Source organism: Schistocerca americana, chromosome X, assembly GCF_021461395.2.
Source record: "Schistocerca americana isolate TAMUIC-IGC-003095 chromosome X, iqSchAmer2.1, whole genome shotgun sequence".
NCBI classification, from domain to species: Eukaryota; Metazoa; Arthropoda; class Insecta; order Orthoptera; family Acrididae; genus Schistocerca; species Schistocerca americana.
Genome location: NC_060130.1, coordinates 133,623,787 through 133,641,139, shown reverse-complemented (window position 1 = coordinate 133,641,139; position 17,353 = coordinate 133,623,787).

Below are 17,353 nucleotides of genomic sequence, written 5' to 3'. Positions count from 1 at the left end.
TCCGTGGTTACTGGAGAGTATCGTAACGAATAAAAATTTAGCAGAATCAACTGCAATTTACCAGTAGGCGTTTTTTCCATTATTTACTTAAATGTATACGTGTTACCTGGATCTGGGTGAGCTCTGCGACAGACTCATGAATTTTGTAAAAAACACAGTTTGCCGCTTTAGTCGAGTTTAATGGTAATATTTATTTGACCGTAATGCGTTTCGTCAGCACAGTTTTTAAATGTCAGATGTCCACCTGATGATGGTAGCAAGCTGCTGAAACGTGGATGAAGCAGCAAGCTGTCTTGTTTATTAAAGTTTCTAGTATTGTAAGTACACACTACTTATTGTTTTATTGGACGGATTTCCCATCATTTTCATCCGAATCCCAAGACCATAACGACCTACTCCTACTGACCGTGCCGCAGCAAAAAGCGATTAAGAAGTCGCCCTTTGTCGACTGTGCCGGGCCAGCGCAGCCAATACAGGAGCTTTTCTTGCGAGGACGGGAGCAGCAGCGGCAAGCATTCTCGTTCTCCGATCCCGTCTCTAACTCCGGAACGTGATGTTTTCGGCTACGTGCCTTACCTGCAGAGTCTCAGACGCTCTGCTCTCAAGACTTCTCTGTCTGTGGTTCGTAGAATGTTAAGGAAGTAACAGCTAGATTATATTGAAAATTTATTCACCACACACGCAGGATTTAAAAGAAAAGGCTCTAAATTGCATTTTTATTTGCTGATAAAACCTTTGGAGCAGTCTATTGCTACCAGCCTCTTGCTATCAAGTAACAAATTAACCATCTATCTGACCGCCTCCTCCTTCCTAGCTGAGATACATTTTTTGCCCTTCGCCATGGTTTGTATTTGTTCAGTGCAATTCACAACTTCTACTACACTTCTGTCCGAACCCCTGTTCGGCCATTCTGATTTAAGTTTCCGTGATACCGCTGATTTGTGTGAGGCGAATCTTGGAGTCGTTCCTTAAACAACGTCACGATGATCATCCTTGTTAGTTTCCAACACCGTGAAATAATCGTCAGAAGAAATGAAATCATTGTCAAAATTAATAAAATGATCCGTTCTAATATGCCGCGGTCGAATGGATTTCACCTTAAAACCCAGTGCTTCGTTCCCATCTGTGGAGGATATTTTTAAGGGGGATCTTAGCTACTTTGAATGTTGAGTTCACACCCTGGCTAGCTACTGATTCATTCGACCACGGCATAATAGCCCGGAGCATTTTATTGATTGCGAAATTTCCGGCCGTGGAAGTTTACATTTTACGAAACGTTGTCAAACATTACTATCCGTGATATCAATCTCCTGTACCTACAGCGAGTTCCATTCCTGCTAACATTTCAAATAATTGAGTACTGGAAGAATGGAGTTCCTACTCGAATGCTAATTGCATTCACGTCCCGTTGCCATCGTGAGTGAGTTCAGGTTGAGAGATAATTACCAATTTGAAAATTTAACGCTTCAAAACGTCCTAGCACAGATTTTATTTCATCCCTGATAACGATATACTCAACTAGAGCTGAATAAGAGTACAGCAAAAATCCAATATTTTTATTGACATTATAGGCAATATACCAGTGATAAAGATCGAAAAATAGGTGAAATACTATGAAAACATGTTAACAAGAAGATTAAGGGGGGATAGTGTCTGGCGTGTCTCTAAAAGAACTACGCATATCAGTTAAAAAGTGAAAATGGAAAATCTCAAGATCCAGGAGAAATTCCCAGGGAGCTGATAATACATGCAACAGGAGACACCCTAAAAATAATTCAGATTATCTTTAAGAAGCCTTTGATTGAACATGAAGGATCCTCCTCCCCCCCCCCCCCCCCCCCCCGCCTGCTTCCAAAATAATGGAAATAAGCCAATAAGCCTACTTGATACCATTTCATAAGAAAAGACAGAAAAAAGATTGCTACAATTACCGCATCAGTGAGAAGGTTGTGCAGTGGAATTACTAGAGAGCGTCCTGAGAGTGAAATCATAATACAGGTAGAAGAGAGCTGCTTTAACGCAGGCCAATCCTGTGTAGATAATCAATATATACTGGAAAAGTAAGCGTACTATGTGCACACAGTATGATGTGATAGCCCTCTAATCCCAATCCGTGAAGGAGGTTCCTGTTTTTAACTGAAGGGCGTGATTTTGAAGATATAAGGGCTGGGAAATTTCTCCCTCTAGAAATTTCTAGAACATTTCAGAACATTCTAGAGTATTCGAGAACATTCCAGACCATTCGAAAGTATTCGAGAGCATTCCAGAACATTCCAGAACGTTCCGTAATGTCCCACAATGATCCGAGATGTTCTGGAACGTTCGGGAACAGTCTGGAACATTCGGGAAGATTCCAGAATATGTGGGAACATCCCGGAACATCCCAGATCATTGTGGAACATTACAGAACACTCTCGAATGTTGCGGAATTTTCTGGAACATTGTGGACTATTCGAAGTCTTTTTGGTATGTTGAGCAACCCGCCACTGGTGGGGCTACCCATTGGTAGGGGTATATAAAGCAGGACCCGTCGTGGGTTTGAACGTCAGTTTGTTATCAATGACAAAAGGAGGAACCGAAAAAGTAGTGCAGCGAGTGAATAAAAATGAACAGTGAACTGTGAGCAGTCAAAGCGATACAGTGACTGAATATAAATCGAAAATAAAGTCTGAAAAGTATGTAAATTGTACTTAATGTATTGATTAATAAGAAGTTGATTTGATTTATATTTTAGACAATGCCTAAACGTAAAAGAGGAGGTGTAGTAATTCACACATACTACATATGTGTGTGTGTGTTTTCCTCATATGTCTTAAGATCAGGTGACAATCACTGGGAGGGGGGGGGGGGGGGGGAGGGAGAGGTTGTAAGAACCATCTACCTATGAAGGATTGGGGAAAGGGGAGGTGAAAAAGGACCGTAGCCCGTGACACGTTAATTTCCAGACTTTATTCATCCAGTATTTGAGAATGAGGAATAAGAACACTTAGCAAACTTGCATAATCTTTACAGAATTTTTTCCGCTGCCAACCCGCATAAATAATGTAAGGAAAAATGTTCACCACTTACTACTTTTCCGCTCTTCATGCAGTAAAAGTACCGCATGAGGCATGACGTTATACTTATTAATTATTTTCTACTAACTGTATGGGCTACACATTTTACAGACAGCACGCACATATAGCACTGAATGAAAGAGCAAAATTATATCATTGTAATACACGTAGTTCAGGAGATATGATATCATAAACAATGAGATCCCTGAAAAATACCGCATCATTTTTTTTCGCAATAAATTTCACAGAGAGTGTCCACATATGCTGCTGTATATACCTGCAATCTTATATCATCGTACAACTCATAGTTCAGAAGATATGACATCATAAACATTAAGGAAAAGGCCAGACGCTGTGTGGTAAAGGCGTGGATGCACAGCTGTAAGTTAAACCGTGGCAACGCCGGGTTTCTTTACTAATATATTTAATATAAAAGAGATAACTGCCAAAAGAGCAATGGGAAGAGATACACACACTATTTTCATAGATTTACAAAAAGCATATGTCACTGTCCTATTAAAACATCTAACCTAGTGTCCAATATTAAAGCAAAGAACGACTAATTCCACGTTTTGTGACTAATTGACGATATAATCATACAAATTGGCAACAGATATCCGTACGATCGTGTTCTACAAGGAAGGTGGAATTCCGGTCAACGGACAACCACGCCTATGATGACGTCAGAGCACCTATCAAACGAAATAGTATTTGCCAGGTAGTCCCTCACAGACAGTGCAGAATGACACAGAGAAAACACCTACCAAACACTCTGCGGTGGACCGCCATAGGAAGACTGGAAGCGGGACAGTCGCAAACTGATATGGTCCGATGGCTTAATGCGAATCGTTCTGTTGTTTCTCGGACGTGGCTACAATTTATAGCGATCGAAATTGTATCCCGAAGACTTGAGCAGGGCCGATGATTCGTGACATCAGGAAGAGGGCGCCGTTATTTGGCTGTAAGAGCATGATGGTACCATCTTAGTACTGCACGGCAACTGGTATCTGACACCACAGCGTCCACTGGATGTGTTGTCTCGAGGCGAAGAGTGTACAGAAGGCTTCAGCAGAGTGGCCTTTATTGTTGGAGATCTACTGTTTGTGTACCTCTGACACGTCATCACAGAAGGGAACATCGGGAGTGGAGTCGTCAGCAAGCCACCTGGACGGTTCTTTTCACAGATGAGTCTGGATTTGGTCTGGAGAGTGATTCTCGAAGGATTCGGATCTGGGGGGTGCGTGAAACTCGGTTTCTGGACCCAGAGACGGAGGGTCGGAAGCCACACTGGGTCAGGGGGAGGAGGTGGTGTTGATTCATGTGCTGATGAATACGACAGGAGAGGATAGATTCGAAGACCTTAGATAGGAAGAGGTGACGGAAGGGGGTTTGTTGGGTTTGAGGAATAAGAGGAGATAGGAAGTCTTCCACAGGTCAGGTTAGAAGCCCGTAGAGAGGATGATGTTACAGATATTGGCAAGGACAGTCAGGAAGGAGAAGGGGCTTTCTCTAAGGTGGCAGTAGGTGACACAGTCGTGACCAGGGGCCGTGTTGCTTTTGGACTGGAGGATAAGTTTAATGTCTTGTGCTGTGATTGGAGTGTTGATGTCAGAGGGGGCAACTGTACTGGAGACTAGGAACAAATGGAGCAACCAAGGTATCAGCACATTCCATATTGGTGAGGAAAAGAGAATAATCAAAGTGGGGATCATCAGGGACAGAGAAGACCTTGGAAAGGTGGGAAGTGAAGTGGTTGGCCTGACTGAGGTTGTCGGGAAGGGGGCGATCGTTATGGAGAAGGGGGTTGTGGGGATGCAGATGATGAAGTGACTGGGGGTGAGAGAGGGAAAGCCGACCACCTAGCGGTGGAAGCAGAGGCATACATGAAGTTGGGGGCAGGAGTGGTAGCTGTTGTGGGTGTGGAGGCTTGGGAAAGGGTGTAGATGTGGGAGTACACAGCAGAGGAGGAGATGGGAGAATGGGTGAGCAGGCGAGGGGAGGTGAGGTATAAGGAGAGAAGCTGGGGGCTGCACTCCAGGAAATGACAGTGGAAGAGGAGGAGGGGGAGGTGTAGATGACAGTGGAGGTGGGAAGGCTCATGATCGATGGACAGCCACAGACTGACGAAAGGACAGCAGGCGGAGGTGACGATAGACGGTGCAGACGGACGGATAGCAGGTGGAGGCGACGATGGACAGCGGCCGACAGAGGGCGACGGACGGACGGCAGGTGGTGGCGAGCACCAGGCGGCGGCGGCGGTGGCAGCGAGCGCCGGACGGCAGCGAACAGGTAGGCAAGTGGGCAGGCAGGCTACGGCAATGGCGGACGAACGACAGTGGCCAGCAGGCAGATGGACAGCGACAGCAACAGGAGCTTCGAAAACATAGACTTCACCCTGAGGATAGCCCAGGCTCTGCAATCTGTTGTCGTCGAAGGAGGGGAACCAACCCTCGAGATGCCTTAACTCACCCTTTTTTCTTCTTTATTGTGATTTCATTCCCCTGCCCCATATGGGCAGGGGAGGGCTGTCAGCGTCCCAATCCGCCGCTCTTCAGCCAAGTGGCATGGCAGCTAATACAAGAAGAAAATGTTACATATAAAGGCGATAAAAAGGAGGACATAAAACAGAGTAAGGGGAGATAATGGAGATAAAATGAACTGACATGGAGACGTTCATGGGGGGACAATTAAAAAAGTCGACATAAGGTTAAAAAACACAGTTGACGATTCGTAGTCCACAAAAAAGACATGCAAGTCACACGCACAGGTTGAAAGTTGGCCACAGTATTAAAAACACTCCAGAACAATACACTTTATACCCACTTAGAGCACACACGATGAAGAATAAAACTGCCAGGTGGGACCTGCTGAGGAAGAGGCCTGAGAGGATGGAAAAGGAGGGGAGAGCAAGGTGCAGCAGGGTAGGGGGCGGGATGAGAAGAGTAGGGGCGTCAGCGGGGGCACCAAGAGGCAGGAGACAGGTGGGGTGGGAGATGAAGACAAGGCAGGAGGGAGTGCAGAGACACTGAAGGGGAGCACAGGAGAGGGAGGGGGCGTAGGAGGGGAAAACCGCTCAGTAGAAGGGAGGGGGAGGAGAGGTAGCCCTGAGGAGGAGGCAGTAGGATGGTAGGGTTAGAGTTGGTACGAAGGGTAGACGTCAGGACGAACCTTAACTCCTTAACCCACCTTTTTTTTTGTTTATTGAGATTCGATTGCCATGAAGATAATAACTAATAAAAACAGGCGATAAAATCGGAGACTGGAATGGTAACATGGCGGAAAATCGTGGAACTTAAAACATAGAGCAAAGGGTTGATAATGCTAATAAAATACAGGGCTATTACAAATGATTGAAGCGATTTCATAAATTCACTGTAGCTCCATTCACTGACATATGGTCACGACACACTACAGATATGTAGAAAAACTTATAAAGTTTTGTTCGGCTGAAGCTGCACTTCAGGTTTCTGCCGCCAGAGCGCTCGAGAGCGCAGTGAGACAAAACGGCGACGGGAGCCGAGAAAGCGTATGTCGTGCTTGAAATGCACTCACATCAGTCAGTCATAACAGTGCAACGACACTTCAGGACGAAGTTCAACAAAGAGGCACCAACTGCTAACTCCATTCGGCGATGGTATGCGCAGTTTAAAGCTTCTGGATGCCTCTGTAAGGGGAAATCAACGGGAAATATCTCAAATAATAAAGTTATTGCAGAGCTGTGAAATCGCTTTAGTCATTTGTAATAACCCTGTACATATGAAGCAGACAGGTAAAATAATAGACAGACAATTAAAAAACGCGGTCACAGTCTGGTTTCTGTTCACAAGAGATATAAAATTCACACCCAGCGACAGCATGATTTCTGTTCACAACACTTTGGAAAGATGAACAACACTGAACATTCACTTAAACACTGCACTAAAAAATTGGCACAAATATGACATACCACAGCCAGGCCAGACAATGGGGGGGGGGGGGGGGACCTGGACAGATGATGGGAAAGAAAAAAGGGAAGAGGAGGAAAAACGAAGGGGGGAGGGTGGGGGAAAGGAGCCAATGGAGGACGAGGACCCATAAGAGGGGGGAGGGGGGGGCTGCGCAGACGCAACAGGGAGTGGGGAAAGGCAGAGGAGGAGAATACAAAAGGACTCAGGTGGGGGGTTGGGGGGGGAGAAGGGAGGCAGGGAGAGTTTAGGTGGGGAGAAAATCGGGATGGAAGGGGAGAAGAGGAAGCCCAGGGAAAGGATAGAGGAAAGGAGGGGGGTGAGGATCAGAGTCGATAGGAGGGATAAATGGAGGGAGAGAGGGCATCATCTGTGAGGGGGAGTTGACGGAAGCCACCTTTGGAAAGGAGATGAAGGGTGTAGAGATGGAGGGTAGGGGGGACACAACAGTGAAGGCGTGTCAGAGGGCAGGGATGGGAGAGGAGAAGAGCAACCAGGGGGTGAGGGGGATCAAGGCGGCAGGAGGTGTAGTGTATGCAGATATGTTCGAGGAATAGGAGCAGATGGGGTAAAGGAGTGAGGTTGTAGAGGATTTGTGTGGGGGACGGGAGGTGTACACAGAAGGCGAGGCGGAGTGCATGGTGCTCGAGGATCTGCAGGGACTTATAGAATTTTTCGGGGGGAGGGGGGGGCGTGGATATACAGGTGGGACTGGTATAACAGAGGATGGGATGGATTAAGGATTTGTAGGTTTGAGGAGTCGGAGGTGGTTGTGGGCTTTGGATTGGATGGAGCGGAGATGAGGGATCCAGGTGAGGTGACAGTCAATGGCGAGGCCAAGGTAGGTGAGGGTGGGGGAGAGGTGGACAGGACTGGTGCCGATGGTAAGGGAGATATCCAGGAGCTGGAAGAAGTGAGTGGTACAACCTACGATGATTGCCTGGGTCTTGGAAGGATTGATTTTCAGGAGCCACTGGTTACACCATGCGACAGAAAGGTCAAGGTGATTCTGGAGAAGGCATTGGGACCGTTGGAGGGTAGGAGCGAGGGCAAGGAATGTGGTGTCATCGGCATACTGCAAGGGGTGTACTGGAGGGGGGGAGGGTTGGGGCATATCTGTCGTGTACAGGAGGTAGAGGAGAGGGGAGAGGACAGAGCCCTGGGGTACACCTGCAGAGAGGTAGAGGGGCAGCGGGAGAGGAAGGAGGCCATCAGATGCATGTAGTTGACAGTAAGGGCGTAGGTTTGGAGTTTAAACAGGAGACCGGGATGCCAGACATGGTCATAGGCCTTTTTGAGGTCGATGGAGACAAAAATGGTGGAGCAACAGGAGTTAAGCTGGAGGGAGAAGAGATGAGTGAGGCGTAGAAGTTGGTCATCGGCAGAGAAGGAAGGTCAAAAGCCACATTGGGTGTTGGGGAGGAGGCGGTTTCGGTGGAGGTGGTGATGGATGCGCTGGATAAGAACGGATTCCAAGAACTTGCTGTACACCGAGGTGAGACATATAGGACGATAGGAAGAAGCATCAGATCGGGGCTTGTTGGGTTTGGAGAACATCAGGGTACGGGAGGTTTTCCACAGGTCAGGGTAGAAGCCAGTGGCAAGGATGATGTTGTAGAGGGTGGCAAGGACTGCAAGGAAGGAGGGAGAGCAGTGTTTGAGGTAGCGGTAGGTAATGTGGTCGGGGCTAGGAGCAGTGTTGTGTTTATTGCGGAGTGTGAGGCTGATGTCCTGTGTAGTGAAGGGAGTGTTAAGTTCAGATGGTGGTGTGTGGCCCAAGTACTGGAATCTAGGAGCAAGGGGAGGAATAGAGGTATTCGTATGGTCGATGATGTCAGGGAAGAGGGAATAATCAAATTGGGGATCATCTGGGATGGAAAAAACATCGGATAGGTGAGAGGCAAAGTGGTTAGCCTTACTGAGGAAAGGGCGGTCATCAAGCAGGAGAGGGTACTGAGGGGTGGGGCGGTTCCCAGTAAGGCGGTTCCCAGTAAGTCGGTGGAAAGCAGACCAATATTTGGAAGAGTTTATTGGGACCGTGGTGTTGAGTTGTGTACATGTCTGGCGCCAGGCGTGGCGTTTCTTCGCGGTAAGCAGGTTGAGGATGTGTTGTTGTAATTGCCGGAGGCAGGTAAGTGTGTCCCGCTCACGAGTGCAGAGAAAAGAGCGGTAGAGGCAGAGGGATTCTCGAAGGAGAAGGATGGCCTATGGGGGCAGGGCTGGGTGGTGAGGGTGGATGGCTTTGGTGGGGATATGGGTGGCGACGACGTCAGTCAAGGTCTGGTGCAAGAAGGCGGCAGTGCGAGAGATGTCATCAGGAGATTGAAGGGTAAGGTCGTAGCCTTCAACCTGGGTGTGAATGGAGTCCCAGAAGGCATCCCAGTTGGCATGGGAGTAATCATGGACAAGTTTAGGAGGGATGTTGGGGCGGGGAGCAGGGTGTGGATGGCGACCAGTAGAGATAGTGAGGAGAACGGGAGCATTGTCACTGCCAATGAGGTCAAGGACATCTGCGGTGATGTGCCCAAGGAGATTGGAAGAGGCAAGGACCACATCGGGAGTGGTGTTGGATTCGGGTTGGGTGCGCTGGGGGAGGGAAACCAGGTCTTCCTGGAGGGTGGTGATAAACCGATGCCACCACTGGAGGTCGGCAGGAGCACAGCTGTCGATATTGAGGTCGACGGCAATCATATAGGTGGAGAAGGTGCGGTCAATGTGGGCCAGGAAATCCTATGGGATGGGGGTGCGAGGGCAGACATAAGTGGTGGCACAGGTGACGGTAAGGGTGGGGAAGAAGAGGCTGAGGGTGAGATGCTCGGCAGGATTGTTAAGGAGAGGTTGGGGCCAAACAGGGAGGTGCTTGAGGTGGTCTATAGCAACTCCGCCATGCGCCAGAGGGTACGGGTTATCGGTGCGGTGAAGGGTGTACGGGGCTGTGGAGATGGAGTCAGTACCTATATAGTGCCACGACAGTTGCTCACAACATGAGAAAGTTTTGCATGCAGTGTATCTGCTCACGTTTCTTTTAATAACTTGGTCCTCATTGTAGTCACAACGATTCATAACATCAAACTATGTTACCATATTTTTCATAATGTACATTTGTTAGCATAAAAAGCTGATGTAATATCACGGAAATCACACTGTATCAATACATCTAGTGGTCAGCATCTACAAGTAAACATTTTTAAAACAGTTTTTCCGTAATATAATTATTGGTTTAGGGAAAATATTAAAAAGGCTATCATCAGTAAATATGCTTCACCATCGTGTAAATAATTTAAAAATGACCCTGAAATACGCCAGAGGGCATAGTTGTATGACCTTGTTTTGTATTTCAGTTCTGGATGGACAAGATACAGTATTGTAATAAGAAATATATGCATTTTAACTGTATTCTATAGTTTTGTTGATCATTTTATGGTTTCATTAACTCATATTTCTAGAAAAGACAATTATATTGGTACACGAGGAATTGAAAATTGCTTGTAATTCCACTGAACAGCTCAGTCAGCGCTAGTAGCGTTCATATTGCATTGCACTATGTTTTTAGAGCAATATATTTTTTATTCTATAATTCTGGATTTTATTTAATATAAACCTTTGTACAGCCTGTTTTCTTCGCCTGTATAAAATAAATGCTATGTATCGCAAATGTATTCAGTAAAGAGGGCGCTGATGGTCTCCACTACAAATGGGGAGCTTAGCTGTGTAGGTTTTTGTAGGCAGCAGGCTCAGTTTGAACCTTACCTGATAGTTGGCATCTTCTTCACTATAAACACCTATGTTTGAAATTATATTTTATGCATGATTGTACGAGTTCACTGGACTTACTCTTGGTATGTATTTCACCTTGTAAAACTCGATGTTGTCTATTGAAAATTGACACATTGTTGATGCAATGATCGTTTTCGTTTGACTTTGTGTATTACGATTATATTTCAGCACTGAAGATGGTCACTCTGTGATTTTAATCAATGTGCAACAATAAAAAAACGGTTTCAAATTCATATGACCAATGCTCAAGTTTCCCTTGTTTGGAATGATGCTTATTTCCAGCAGCCGTTCAACTGGGTGACGACATCGGTCTGATTTAACTAGAAATGCTATTAATCTAAGAAGGCAGCATGTTTCCATTAATTCATGGTCCATCCTCGATGATCCAGTGTCAATTGCAGTCGTAATAGAATATGCTCCTGGGTCGCGTTAGGGAACGTAGACGTCGTCTAAAGCGGCGCTCTATGTTGAAAAACGCCAGCTGAAGGGTGTGCTCAGAAATACTTGTGACTGTACACCGTCGTCAGATTATCATATATCATTGTCTATCCTGCTTTACCGACCGGAAAAATTTCCTCCGTTCACGTTCTGTGATGAGGCTTGGAAGCCGAAAACCTTGACGCCTACTCTTGGTTTCACCTTCCAGATGCTCACGACGGCGGCACGTGAACATCCGACAAGCTTCGCCGTTTCCAAGCCGCTCGTTGCCATGCGAAGGACCATAGCAATTTGCCCTTTCTCAATGTCGCTTATGTCAGCGGACTTCCTCATTTGCGACCCTTATCGTCGGTAGAATGATTTCCCAGTCGTCTCTACTCTGCTTATAAAACGTTCGTCCAAAATATTCTGAAGCTGATTTTATTCCTGGCGTATAAACGACGTCAGCGCAGTAACAACAGTGGCAACTACAACTAAGAACTGTTAACAACAGATATGAATTCCTCCAGTCTGTTGTGAGTAGGCTAATGTTAAACAGTGGACGTTCTGCCATGTCAGCGTTGTTATGACACTAATTACAATGAAGCAACAAAATGAACATCTCTAAATCAAGTGTTCAATACATTCTCCACAATGTTTTGAACAAGAGTGAAATATGTACGATGTTTTTCCCGCATACCTTCGCACATTGAGGTGTGGATGCCTCCTACGATTTTATTGAAATTAGAAACGTGGACAGTTCTTTTCTGGAAAAAAATATCACGGGTGACGAGACCTGGTGTTAGCAATACGAACGTATCACAAAACGACAGAGAGCAGAATAGTTCTCTGGTGGTTCGTCAAGAGCGAAGAAGATCCGAATGTAAAACGCGGGTTGAACAACACCTCAAAGGACTTCATTCTCAATACGTCAGTGTATATAACTGACAAATGGCACTTCTGTTCGGATGTAGGGTCTTCTTTCCTATTCATAGTCTGACATTATGTTATGACGTATTGCGTGTACTCTTATAGACCACTGGCACGCAAATTAAAACCAACCGAGGCAAATTGTTCCATCTCCTTATACTGTGCTAACCAGCGCCCTCGGGTCTTGTTGCTAAGCTACCCTCAGCTCAACTGGATGCTGTTCTTAGTTGGGCAGCACATGGCGGCACCATTCACCTTCCCTTTGGCGTCTCAACACCTCTCTATTACCGACCGACTTCCGCCTCAACCCCCAAACCCCCGGACCCCTCTATTTCTCCTGTGTCATTTCATACATGCTTTTCTACTGCCCGTCATTCATATATTCAGTTAAACTAATTTGTAGTATTTAGAGGTTCAGATTTATGTGTTTTGAAGAGGAAAAAGATTGTAGTCTCACGCGAAAGTTCGTTTTTCACGCACATAATGAAATATATCACGTCGGATAAAGAGTAAGCAGTGTTTCACTACCACGATAGCTGTATAAGAGGGACACAGAGAATATGTAGCTTTCATTCTGTCTGCATCGTTTACGTGTGTCGAATGCATATAAGTCTGAAAAAGTAAATGCCTTTCACAAACCGAGAGAGACTATATATACTATTTCTTTAAGGAGAATACAGAATGAAAGCCAAGACAACAGCTGAGCTGGGCCCACAACGGTATCCCAACAGACGGTCACCAACAATAATGACAAATAAGTGAATGTGCAATAAGTGTTGTTAACAGGACGCTGGAATACCACGCAGATGGAAACGAGCATTGCCGCAACGAGCGGAGCGAGCGAAATAGATATTGTGCCCGCTGATACTCATCATCCATTGTTTGATGCAGAGAAATTGGGAGTGCCTCTGGAATAACTACGCCCAGCGTTGTTAGTATTTTTCGCATAAGATGGCCATCGGTTTCATGCTCGAAACAGATAAAGCCCCAGATGCTATGTTGCAGTTACTCTCAAACTAATAATCGGATGTTAAACAGTGAAACATTGTTGAACTACAATACTAGGAGCAGACGTTACCATATACTGAGATGACAAAAGCCATGGGAGACAACCTCGTATTGTGTCGGGCCTCCTTTTGCCATGCATAGTGCAGGAACTCGACATGGCATGGACTCAACAAGTCGTTGGAAGACCCCTGCAGAAATACTGAGTCATATTACCTCTATAACCGTCTACAATTGCGAAAGCGTTGCTGGTGCAGGAGTTTGTGCAAGATCTGACCTCTCGATTATGTCCCATAAATGTTCGATGGGTTCATGTTGGGCGATCTGAGTGGCTAATTCCTTTTCTCTAATCATCCAGAACGTTCTTCGAACCGATCCCGAACAACTGTGGTCCAGAGACATGACATATTGTCATCCATGAAAATTCCATAGTTGATTAAGAACATGAAGTCAGTGAATGACTGTATATGGTCTCCAAGCCGCCGAACATAACCATGTCCAGTGAACGATCGGTTTAGTTGGACGAGAGGACCCAGTCCATTCTATGTAAGGACAGCCCACACCGTTATGGAGCCACCACCAGTCTGCACAGTGCCGTGTTGAACCTTGCGCCCCTGGTTCCGTGGGGTCTGCGCCAGACTCGAGTCCTACCATCAGCTCTTACCAATAGAAATTGGGACTCATCTGACCACATTAAGGTTTTTCACTCTTCTAGAGTCCAACCGACAATGTCACGAGCCCAGGAGAGGAGCTGCAGGCGATGTCGCACTATTAGCAAAGGCACTTTCGTCGGTCGTTTGCTGTCATAGACCATTAACGCCAAATTTCGCAGCATTGTCCTAAAGGACACGTTCGTCGTATGTCACACATGGATTTCTGCAGTTATTTCATGCAGTGTTATTTGTTTGTTAGCACTGACGACTGTACGACAACTTCCCCTGCTAACGGTCGTTAAGTGAAGGCCGTTGGACACTGCGTTGTCCGTAGTGAGAGGTAACGCCTGAATATTCTCGGCACGCTCTTGACACTGTGGATCTCTGAATATTGAATTCCCCATCGATTTCCGAAATGGAATGACTCATGCGTCTACCTCCAACTACCGTTCCGCTTTCAAAGTCTGTTAATTGCCGTCGTCCATCCATAATCGTGTCGTAAACTGAATACAAATGACAGCTCCCCCCATGTGCTGACATTTTATACCTTGTGTACATGATGCTACTGCCAGCTTTATGTGTGCATATCGCTCTCCCATGACTTTTGTCACCTCAGCGTAGTTCCACTTGAAAAAGGGAAGTTGAAACTGATATCTATTTAATTAATATAGCTATGAGAGGTGAATGTACGTCATTTAGAGAGGACTGCTTCATAATTCATTTCGGTGCAAATAAATTTACGCTATTCAAATAGCTTACGGGTATGCAGCTGGGGGACGACGTCGACAACCGTCATTATTTCAACAGGTGCACACACTGTCACTTTTGTCGACGACGTCAACTGGCTGCATTCCCGTAAATTATATGAACATTGTATAAGGCCGTAGAAACCCAGCTCCCACAAAATTACAATACCTTAAACGGTCTAGGAAATATCTTGGCGAACAGCTTAGCTGACTCACACTGTATATTGAGTTACAAAATTAATTATTCAAATGGAAAACAATTACCCTACGCGTGTAGTGTACGTGTGACAAATATCACCTCGGCTGTATACCGTCTGATGGTTGTCGACCATCAAATCTTGCTCTCTGTTGCTACACCATATATTTATGTAGAACATCTCTGGAGAAGTTCTGCTCAATACAAACAGATTGGACTAGTTTGGTGCCGGAGGAGGTATTGTAAAAGAATATCTCTTGTAGGCATAGAACCTCAAAGTGAGGCCGTTAGCAAATGACAAGAAGAAGAAGCGAGAACATTGTTTATCTATCCCTTGTTACAAGATGGACCCCACCGCTCCCGATAAATATACGTGAAAACCTTCCTGCAGCAAAAATTTGAAACAGTAGGGTACATAGACGAAAATGAATTTTATGAATTTAGCGATCTGTGAGATCCACAATTTCTTATACGTAAGAAGATGCAGGGACACTGCATGTTGAACTGTATTCAAAGATAATTAAAGCACTATATAGGCTGCAGTAATTTTGCTTCACGGTTCTTCTTTTTTGTGTATTTTGCACGACAGTTAGTGCATGTGACAATAATGTACCATTTTGTAACCGCATGTCTTGGACAAGTAAAACAATGAACATCATGTCGGCTGGTAAAGCTAGTTTACAGAAGACAGTAATCAATATTGTAATTTGTGCTCCCTGCACTACGTTTCTGCATAGGTACAAAGGTTCAGATGCTTACTTGCTACATGCATGACATGCCGAGTAGAAGCAAGAAAATCTGTATTTCTAATCCTGTTAGTTACAGAGTTAAAATGTCACCACACATGAAAATGATGCCAGTGACATCACTGAAACATGAAATGAACCTATTTCAGACGAAAAAGACATTACAACAAAATTAAATTTCCACGAAGTTAAGGAACAACAGTGTGATGACGAAGAACTCGTGTTCAGGATGATGTGCAGTATGTCATCCTGGTTTAGATTTTCGGCATACCCTTGGATCATTTGAGGAAAATGATGGGATAGTTGCTATAGAAAACATCATGGCCAGTTTCTGTTCCATACTCGTAAAATTCGAAGTAGTGTTCCATCACTAACGACATCGTTTTCGACAGTAACGGATGTAGTAAATCATTTTGCCTAGTTTTCCCATCCAATATCCCCTTAGTCCATCCTGAGGGCCCATGTACACAGCGTATGGCCTATTAAGTGATAGTAATTAGACTTTCGCTTGCGTGCATATAAATTGTATGTATCGTTCGATGTCTCAAAGTTACTTAATGAAAATGGTTTCACCATCAAGTTATGCATGAAACCTGCCAACACTCCACGAAGGTGCAATAGCGGTATAAGATGGTTTTCTGTACCCTTGACTTTGGATGTAATTTATGGGTCGAGTAGGTCGTTGCGTTGCACAACCCACAGGTTTCTGTGGAAGCCGATCCTCAAGCTGAACGATACGGAACGGCGGCGTACAAGTCGTAAGCCGCTTATCAGCTTTTATATTCCACGTCATTTCTTTAACGCTTAATTCAAACGATGGAACTTTTACTGCAAGTCGCTACGGCTGACCCGTCCCATTATTCGATCGCTGCTACGCCTCTAAAAATCAAGACTTCAGTTGGACCTTAAAGGGAAGAAATGAATCGTTAATCAGAGCACACTCTCTTTCTTATCTCGCTACTTCGTCTATTCTATTTGCGACTCCATATAATAGGGCATATTTTATAGAATTTGCGAGTTTTACTAAAGTACAAGGAATTTCATTTTTTTTTTTAATAGCTTGAAGTAAGCTCCTGAAAATACGACTGCTCGGCCTTATCATCAAGAGGCTGCTTCATTTGTAAGTTAGAATCCCTAAGTGCGAAACGTATGCCGCTGCTCGCCAGTTTTGTAACAATTCACTATTAATATGTCATGGTGCCGACTTTCAAGCAGCTGTGTATGTCACTGGTAGAAAACGGTACCGAATCGTGCCATCAAATTTCGCCAATTAAAATTACCAATACAAACATAAGATTTTTTACAAAAAAAATAAATGTTTTATGAAAAGATTTGTGCAAAAGTAACAAATAAAAAGATTAGATAAACATTTGACACACCTTTGAATGATGCTCGAAATAATGCAGAGCGAATGAGGTACCAATTGAGAATGTCTCTTTTTTCCTTTATTGTAATTTCATTCCCCTGCCCCATATGGGCAGGGGAGGGCTGTCAGCGGACCATCCGCTGTTCTTCAGCCGAGTTACATGACAACTAAGACAAGAATAAAATGTCAAATACATAAGACGATAAAAAAGGGGAACATAAAACAGAGTAAGGGGAGATAATGGAGGTAAAAATACGCTGACATGGAGACGTTCATGAGGGGACAGTTAAAAAAGTCATCATAAAGTTAAAAAACACAGTTGGCGATTCTTAAAACACAAAGAAGACACTGAATGCACATGCACAGGTTAAAAGTCGGCCACAGTATTAAAAACACTCCAGAACAACACACTTAAAACCCACTTGGAGCACACATGATGAAGAATAAAACTGCCAGGTGGGACCTGCCGAGGGAAAGGCCAGAGAGGATGGAAAAGGAGGGGAAAGCAAGGGGCAGC